The sequence below is a fragment of the Hemicordylus capensis genome, chromosome 6, assembly GCF_027244095.1.
Source record: "Hemicordylus capensis ecotype Gifberg chromosome 6, rHemCap1.1.pri, whole genome shotgun sequence".
Classification (NCBI taxonomy): Eukaryota; Metazoa; Chordata; class Lepidosauria; order Squamata; family Cordylidae; genus Hemicordylus; species Hemicordylus capensis.
Genome location: NC_069662.1, coordinates 48,024,165 through 48,032,851, shown reverse-complemented (window position 1 = coordinate 48,032,851; position 8,687 = coordinate 48,024,165).

The window sequence follows — 8,687 nt, the reverse complement described above, 5'->3', positions numbered from 1 at the left end:
ACTTGATGGTGCAACTTTACTTTATTTTAGCACAAGACCAGCACTATAGTTCCCTGGGCAGAAGTTGAGTGGGCAGGGCCTGTCTCCTAGTTGGTCTCTGGCTTGCTTTCCTCCTCATCCTCTTCCCAGCACACTCTTTCTCTACCCCTCCCTGTGCTCGATGTGCTCTGTTATTGTTGCGGCTGCTCAGGAGCCTTCAACCTGGTTTCTCCCTGACCCCAAACAGGAAATGTGGTGCACATCACAGTTAGCCAGGTTGGATGTGGAGAGAAGCTCCTTACAGTGCTGTTAGAAGCTGCCTCTCTGGCAGACATCATGAGGCTAAAACAAGCCTCCCGGCCTCAGGGGTCTCCCCAGAATGCCCCATGCACTCGCCTGGGGCATCTTGGGACTTCCGGGGGCCAGGTGGCCCCCAATCCCTGCAGTCCCTACTGGCTCTGTGACAGGGCTGGTAGTCGTGTGGGTGGCCGATTCAGCAGCCCTGGGCTCCGTGGGTGATTGTCTGTGTGGGTGATACCACTTTCCAACAAAAAGAGGCTCTACATATGAGCGAGGTATAGAGCCTCTTTTTGTTGAAAAGTGGTATATAACTATTCGTCATCATTGTAATAAGCAGCCTGTACAGCTCAAGTTAAAGTCCGGCTCTGCACATCTCAGCTGGGGGGCACCAAAGCCAGTCTTTGCCTAGGGCACCCAAAACCCCAGGGCCAGCACTGGATGGGATACAGCTGCTGCAGTGGGAGCCATGTTTTGCGGTTGGTGGCAGTGGGGACAGGGAGACTCTAGGCAGAAATATCTGTTCTGCTGCTACTGATGAAATTTCCCCAATTGCCCCTCCTCAAGGATGGCTTCAGACAAAGCCAGACCATTCCTCTAACTGCCAGGCTTTGCCCCGTACCACAGTGCTCTGCTCCTTGATGTGCAAACTCCTAGGCTTCATCTCAGGGTCTGGGACCTCAGCAGGGGTGTGTCTGTGTCTGTGTGTGTGCTTGGCACACTTGCTTGGTTTGGGTTTGTTTTGGAATCCATGTTTTATTTCTACTGTTATTTTCCTGGCACAGATTGTAAATCTAAATGACAAAGATAAATAAGGCTGCCATTCCCAGCTTCTCTCTCTCTCTCTCTCTCTCTCTCTCTCTCTCTCTCTGATATGCCTCTAAATAATGCATGCAATTAATGTAGTGTTTATATATGTATTGCAAATCATACAATTGCGCAGAACTCGGGTCCACCCTTTGCTTGCATTCTGTCATGCATGGGACGTGTGGAAGGGACATGCCAGCCCTTTGTTGGTCCTACCTCTGGCCTCCTTGCATCATGAGGTACCTCAGAATGCTGAAGGAAGGGGCTGTCCAATCACCCTGTTTCCTGATTCTGACCAGTTCCCCCTCCTGGAGAACTCCGGCCCCATTCCCTGAGAGCAGCCCTCATCATCAACTGCCTCAAGTCTAAATAACCCTATGCAGAACTGGCAGGGCTCAAAAACTCCCCTAGACTCTGCCCCTTTCCAGTTCTCTCTTCCTGCTTCCTGTCTTTCCAGTCTCGCGATACTAATGGCGTCGCCATTGGCAGCTCATAGGAACATAGGAAGCTTCCATATACTGAGTCAGACCATTGGTCCATCTAGCTCAGTATTGTCTACACAGACTGGCAGCGGCTTCTCCAAGGTTGCAGGCAGGAGTCTCTCTCAGCCCCATCTTGGAGATGCTAAGGAGGGAACTTGGAACCTTCTGCATGCAAATATGCAGGTGCTCTTCCAAGAGCAGCCCCAATCCCTGAGGGCACGAGCGAAGTCACCATTGCGCAAACAGGTTCAAAGAACCCAGGCCCTGCACTTCAGGGGCTGCACCTCATGCCCCAGACACACTCCTGCATCTGACATCAGACGCAGGTGTGTTATTTCGCTCGCAAACGGAGCCCCATCCTTGGCCGTGCAGGGCGCCTGCAGGACTGGCTGTGGGGCCACAAGGGCATTCCGGCAATGTGGCACCTTGACACGTTCTCTTACTTTCAATAAATACCTACCCCTCTTTTTTTCAGAAATTATTGGCTCTGTGCCCCCCTCTGTGCCCCCTCCCTGCCACGGTATGGGCCAATCTATTCAAGTCTTTTACATCCCATAGTCTAGCCTGCTATCGTTCATTTGTGGGCAGATTATGATAATGGCTATTTCTGTTCTAACTGCAGTAAGTGTATTTGCAATAAATTCTGTGTCAAGACTCCTGCCTCCCCTGCCTACTAGCTCCCAAAATTGCCAAATAACCATGCAGTAGGATTCTTAGGGCCATATATGTCCTTGAATAACCTTTGAACAAACTGGCCCAGTCTGCTTGAATCAGCCAAAGCTCCAAGGTGCCAGACATCAAAATATATGTTGCAATGCCCTTACACTTTCATGCATGAATCACAGCCTGCACACCACTGCCTCCACACTTACTCACTGCTGAATGCTCTTCTCCTTTTGCTGCTCTCTGCATTAATTCATGAAGTGACTTCTGAGGTAGTGGGCAACATCCCAACTAAGTTACTCATGTGACTAAATTCCATTGAAATGAATGGGAGTTATGTTAGCCATGATTAACTTCTCTCATCAGTTTCAGTGGTACTTAATCATGGCTAACTAGTCTGGATGTTGCTAAATATGTATTAGTATCCTCCTTTTGGTACTTTTTCAAGTGGTGATTCTCTTATATTTAATGGGGGCAGCAGCTGTCTCTATCTAGCACTGTTATAGCATACCTCAAGTGGTTGATGCTCATGTCTGCTTTATATTATGTTGCTTTTTAGATTGTGAGTTGTTTTGGGACAGGGGAACCATCTTATGTATTTATTATTTTTCTATGTGAACTGCTTTAAGAACTTTTGTTGAAAAGCAATATAGAAATATTAGTAGTAGTAGTAGTAGTAGTAGTAGTAGTAGTAGACGCCGACTAGGGCACTGGTTTGTAGCAATTTTCTTTTCTTTTTTACAACAAACCCAAAGCAGCTTTACAACAAACCCAAAGTCTAATTTCACTGTTTGTGATAGCTAGTTGTACTTATGAGATAGCTGCACCTCCCAACACATTCAGTAAGACTAGCCGACGCTGCGCGCTCTTTGGAGCCGGCGGTTACCTCTTCCCCCCACCTTCTGCCCCAGTGTCCACTTCCAGGACCACCCACCTCTCCTCCCCACCACCAGTTCTGCCCCCCATTTCTCCCCTCCACCACTCCTGGGTCTTGGCTCTGGAGCCAGGCCGGCTGCTGCCGCAGCAACCTATCCTCCTGGGAGCACCGCAGCCAATCAGGCCCGTCCGCCGCCCAACCAATCAGCTGGGCGCTGGGATGCACATTCCAAGCCACACCCAGGAGAATTAATATAATAGATTATTATTGTTTCATGCAGTGCTGTCTTCTTGCACCATACTTCACTCAAAGAAACAAATGAAGATTTAGTAAACTCCTGCTCTTTATGTATAGAATGCCTCTGCAGCTAATACAGCTACTGCGCGCTCTTTCTTTAAATCTCCTGAACTATTCACTCTGTCCCTTCACTTCCTGACCCTGTTCCTCCTCTAAACTCCACCTCCCTGTTGCTGCTTCTAATACAACATTTTTTTAAAAAAAAAATAAAATTATATCCCGTTCTTCCTCCAAGGAGCCCAGAGCGGTGTACTACATACTTGAGTTTCTCTTTCACAACAACCCTGTGAAGTAGGTTAGGCTGAGAGAGAAGCGACTGACCCAGAGTCACCCAGCTAGTTTCATGGCTGAATGGGGATTTGAACTCGGGTCTCCCCAGTCCTAGTCTGGCACTCTAGCCACTACACCACACTGGTGTATTGCTGCAATTATGTTACACCCAATCCCACTATCTATGTGGTTGCTAAGAGTCGACACTGACTTGACAGCACTTAATCAATCAATCAGTCAGTCAGGCAGTCAGTCAATCCCACTCCTCTAAGCGGTGAGAAGTTCTAGGGGCTTCAACCTCAAGTGCTTCAGTGGTCCTCCTAGAGTTTGCATTCCCGCCTCCAGAAACCTTGTCTCTCCCCTGGCCAGTCTGTCAGCTACATCTCTTTCACTCACTACACACAGACACCTCTGGCTGGGGATGGGGAAGGAAAGAGATGACGTAACCTGACATTTACCCATCAGTCCCTTCCTGGCCAGAGTCTTGATGGCTCCTTTCCTTTAGGGCAGTGGTTCCCAACCTCCAGATCAGGGCTGTTTGGCCCTCCTGGAGGTTTTACGCACAGCAGATTTTGCACCCAGACCCAAGGCAGATTTTACTGCGAGTTTCTGGAGGCTTTACTGCGAACTTAAAGCTGTCTCAAAAAACCGCTGAAACTAGTGGAATTTTTTACTCTGGAAATAAATCGGGCTACTCTCGGGCACTGTGGTAAACCCAAATTGCATGTGTGGACTGATCCCCGATAAGGGACTTCGGGGAAAATCTGGTCAATATGTGTGCTTGCACCCTCCATTCTGGAGGAGATGCGAGCTAAAAGCAAAAACCTTGTGGTAAAACTGCTGTGCATAAAACGCTCTGCAGATGTTGGCCTACAGCTCCCATAATCCCTGGTTATTGGCCACTGTGTCTGGGAATTATGGGAGCTTTAGTTCAACAGTTGCTTTAAGTGGCGCAGTGGGGAAATGCTTGACTAACAAGCAGAAGGTTCCCGGTTTGAATCCCCTCTGGTACTATATCGAGCAGCAGCGATATAGGAAGATGCTGAAAGGCATAATCAGTTGCACGGGGGAAAACAATGGTAAACCCCTCCTGTGTTCTACCAAAGAAAACCACAGGGCTCTGTGGGTGCCAGGAGTCGAAATCAATTTGACTGCTCACTTTACCTTTAGTTCAAAAACAGCTGAAGGGGCAAAGATGCTGGGTGGTGCTGATAGTTGCAGTTCAGCAACATCTGGAGGAACACTGGTTGGGAACCAGCTCTTTAGGGTGATCTGAACATCAGGTTTTCGAAACTATTGGCCAGTGATTCTGCTTGACAGAAGAGTTGGCCAGCTGGCATACATAAATGCAAACCTGTTATGATAGTTACTATCTGGAAAGGAGGCAATGAGAGGAGAGATGCAATGGAAGCTCTGCATTTCACGTCCTTGTGTAAGCCGTTACATGCATGTGCACCAGAAAGAAACCTCTGTGTCCCATGGAGAGATTTAACTTCAAGAGATCTAGGGAGGGGTGAAACCTGGAGAACTCTGGTGAACATGTAAACACATTAATAATTTTTTTAAAAACAGGCATCCTAGATACATCAAAAAGCAAAAATGAGACAGTGATTTAACAAGGGTAACTTCCAGAAAATAAGGCAAGTTAGAGCATCTGCATATATGGATATTAATCTCGTTGACTGAACAAACACTTGAGTCTTCTAACATGATTCCAACACATATTTCAGTTTGTTTCACCATCATTACCTGATTTCAAGGCCGTAATGTGATCTCAGTGGCTCTGATAATGACCTGGTTCTTTTGTTCACAGAAGCCCAGTGGTGGCTGATGTTTTATTCATTCAGGGATAAGGTAGGATTACACACTCTTGCCCACAAGCAGGATTACACTACAGTGTCTTGTTTCTCAAACCTTTGTCCTCTGAACTCAGCAAAAGTGAGAAGCTAGGGATGGCTTTAGCACAACAGAACTGTGAGAGGTTTTATCGGGGGAGTTAGAAACAAACAAATCCTGAAGCAGCTTTCAGAAAGTAGGTTTCCCCTTTTGCTTTGACAGGGATGAAAAAAGATGGAAATTCAGTTATAATGGTTGGTTCTTGGGTTAGTCCATTTTGGGATCATACAAATATTCTACTACTCCCCCGTTGTGTAGGGTAGCACAACATAAATTGTTTATAATGGTCCCATTCCAGAGAAAGGTAGTAAAGGTAGTCGCTTATTGAATATGACTCAGTTATCTCATTGATGTCAATGGTGCTTAAATGTGATGAACTTTGTCTGGATGGGACCACAGAGTATTCTCACACATGATAATTAAATGTGTCATTAAATCTGTTTGTGGCCAAGTGTGAAAGAGCCAGCATGGTATAGTGGTTAGAGTGCTGGACTAGGACCGGGAAGATACAAATTCCAGTCCCCATTCAGCCATGATACTTGCTGGGTGACTCTGGGCCAGTCACTTCTCTCTCAGCCTAGCCTACTTCACAGGGTTGTTGTGAGAGGAAACTTAAGTATGTAGTACACTGCTCTAGGCTCCTTGGAGGAAGAGTGGGATATAAATGTAATGATAATGATGATGATGATGATGATGATGATGATGATGATTGCTGACCCTCTGGCCAGTGCAAGCTTTACTTTGACTTAGAGACCAATTGAAGTGTCATGTATAAAAACACCTTCAGACTCCCAGCTTAAGCTGGACAGAAAACCAGCTGATGGAGAGATTCCGAGGCATGGTCCAAAAGGCACATGGGACAGCCACTTGTTTGTTTCTTTGTTTGTTTGTTTAACACATTTGTATACTGCCCAAAACACAAGTCTTCGTTGAAGCTAAGCAGATAAGGGTCTGGTAAGTGCCTCAGTGGGAGACCACCTGAGGGCCAGTTGTAGCTGCTGTGAGTTAAATGGAAGAAAGGCAGGGGAGACAACTGAATAAAGAAGTAGAGAGGAGTTGAGGGATTCATTTGTCAAAACAAGAGGAGTGGGGTGCTGGCTTTCACATCAGCCTAGAGATTGGAAGCCTCCCCTTCAATCCCAGACATGTGTGCGTTGGATGTCAGTTGGCATCTTGGTGGAGCAGCACTTTGCATATGTTCAGAGGCATGCTTATTTTATATTATAAAACAAAGTGAGATCTGGCAGCAAAGACAAATTATCTAGGGCTACATCCCAGCTCAAACGAAGTGCTGGAGGAATCTCACACTTCATATAGGGGAGGAAATAGTTTTTCCAGGTTCCACACCCTGATCATATACAGCCATCTTCAAATGGCCAAGGGTCACGCACAAGGCAACCCCTTTCCCTCCTGGCCTCTGCTTTTTCTTCTCCCACAGGTCTCTTACCATATTATGGCCCCATGCCTGCAGTACTCTCATTACAAAGGGGATAAAGGGGATTTAGTCCCCTCACCTTTGGCTTTTGCTCTCTTGGCTGCTGTTTTTAGAAGGTCCCAGGGTGGCGGGGGGGGTAATCCCATGATTTGGCTAAAATTAAGGGGAGTCAGGGATGGGGCTGGTGGATTTAATTAAGGGCTCCCTTACCTTCCCCCCCCCTGTAATTTGAGCACATACTCCCTACACACGATCACAAGACCATTTATCTTATCTTCAAGCTTACCATGCATCTCTCAGGCTCCATTGAAGGAAGAGGTATCAGAGAGAGAGAGGTTCCCACTTGAGGGGCTCCTTCTTATAATGTATTTTGACTTGCTTGCTTTCTTCAGCTGTCCCAGAGGCACATCAAAATATAAAGACCCATATGAGGCACACTTTGGTCACATCTGTTTTACACAATCATCAGCCTCTTTTGGATAAAGCTTTCTCTATATCCAGGGAGTGGAGACTAGAGGCCCAACTTAGACAAATTCATGGAAGACAGGTCTATCAATGGCTACCAGTCTGATGGCTATAGGCCACCTCCAGCCTCAGAAGCAAGATGCCTCTAAATACCAGTTGCAGGGGAGCGACAGCAAGAGAGAGGGCTTGCCCTCGCCTCTTGCCTGTGGGCTTCTCAGAGGCATCACTGTGTGAAACAGGATTCTTGTCTAGATGGGCTTTAGGCCTGATCCAGCAGGGCTGTTCTTATGTTAACCGGCCATATACAAATTTTGGGGGAAAAATTTTATATAAAGTCACTGCTATGTTGGCCCAAAAAGAAACATTAAAAAATGGTGATGGCCAACTGGGTTCAAACAAATAGTCTAGTTTTAAAAAGTGGTTCATTTAGCCCAGTACCTAGTAGGAGGCAGCACAGCATACACAAGTGCTGGAAATGTGGAGGACCAGAAATGCAATACTCATCATTGAACCTGGGCTTTTAGGGTAAAATCTATGGGGTAAAAACACACACACTTCCTGATGGACTGTGTCCATTTTTGGGAGAACAAAAAGATTTGGGCCTCTTTATTTCAGAAAAGAAAGTGGGCAAGTAAGTGAGGGACATGATAGAGATGTATAAAATTATGCCAGGGATGGATCAAGTAGATAGAACATCTCTCTCTCTCTCTCTCTCTCTCTCTCTCTCTCTCTCTCTCTCTCTCTCTCATAATATTAGAACCCGGGGTCATCAGTTGAAGCTCAATGCTGGGAGATTCACAACAAAAATAAATACTTAACATACCACGTAATTAAACTATGGAATTTTCTACCACTGGATGTGATGATGGCCACCAGTCTAGATGGCTTTTTAAAAGGATTAGATAAATTAGGAGCATAGGAAGCCGCCATATACTGAGTCAGACTATTGGTCTATCTAGCTCAGTATTGTCTTCACAGACTGGCAGTGACTTCTCCAAGGTTTCAGGCAGGAGTCTCTCTCAGCCCTATCTTGGAGAAGCCAGGGAGGGAACTTGAAACCTTCTGCTCTTCCCAGAGCGGCTCCATCCCCTGAGGGGAATATTTTACAGTGCTCACACTTCTAATCTCCCATTCATATGCAACCAGGATAGACCCTGCTTAGCTATGGGGACATGTCATGCTTGCTACCACAAGATCAGCTCTCCTATTCATGGAGGAT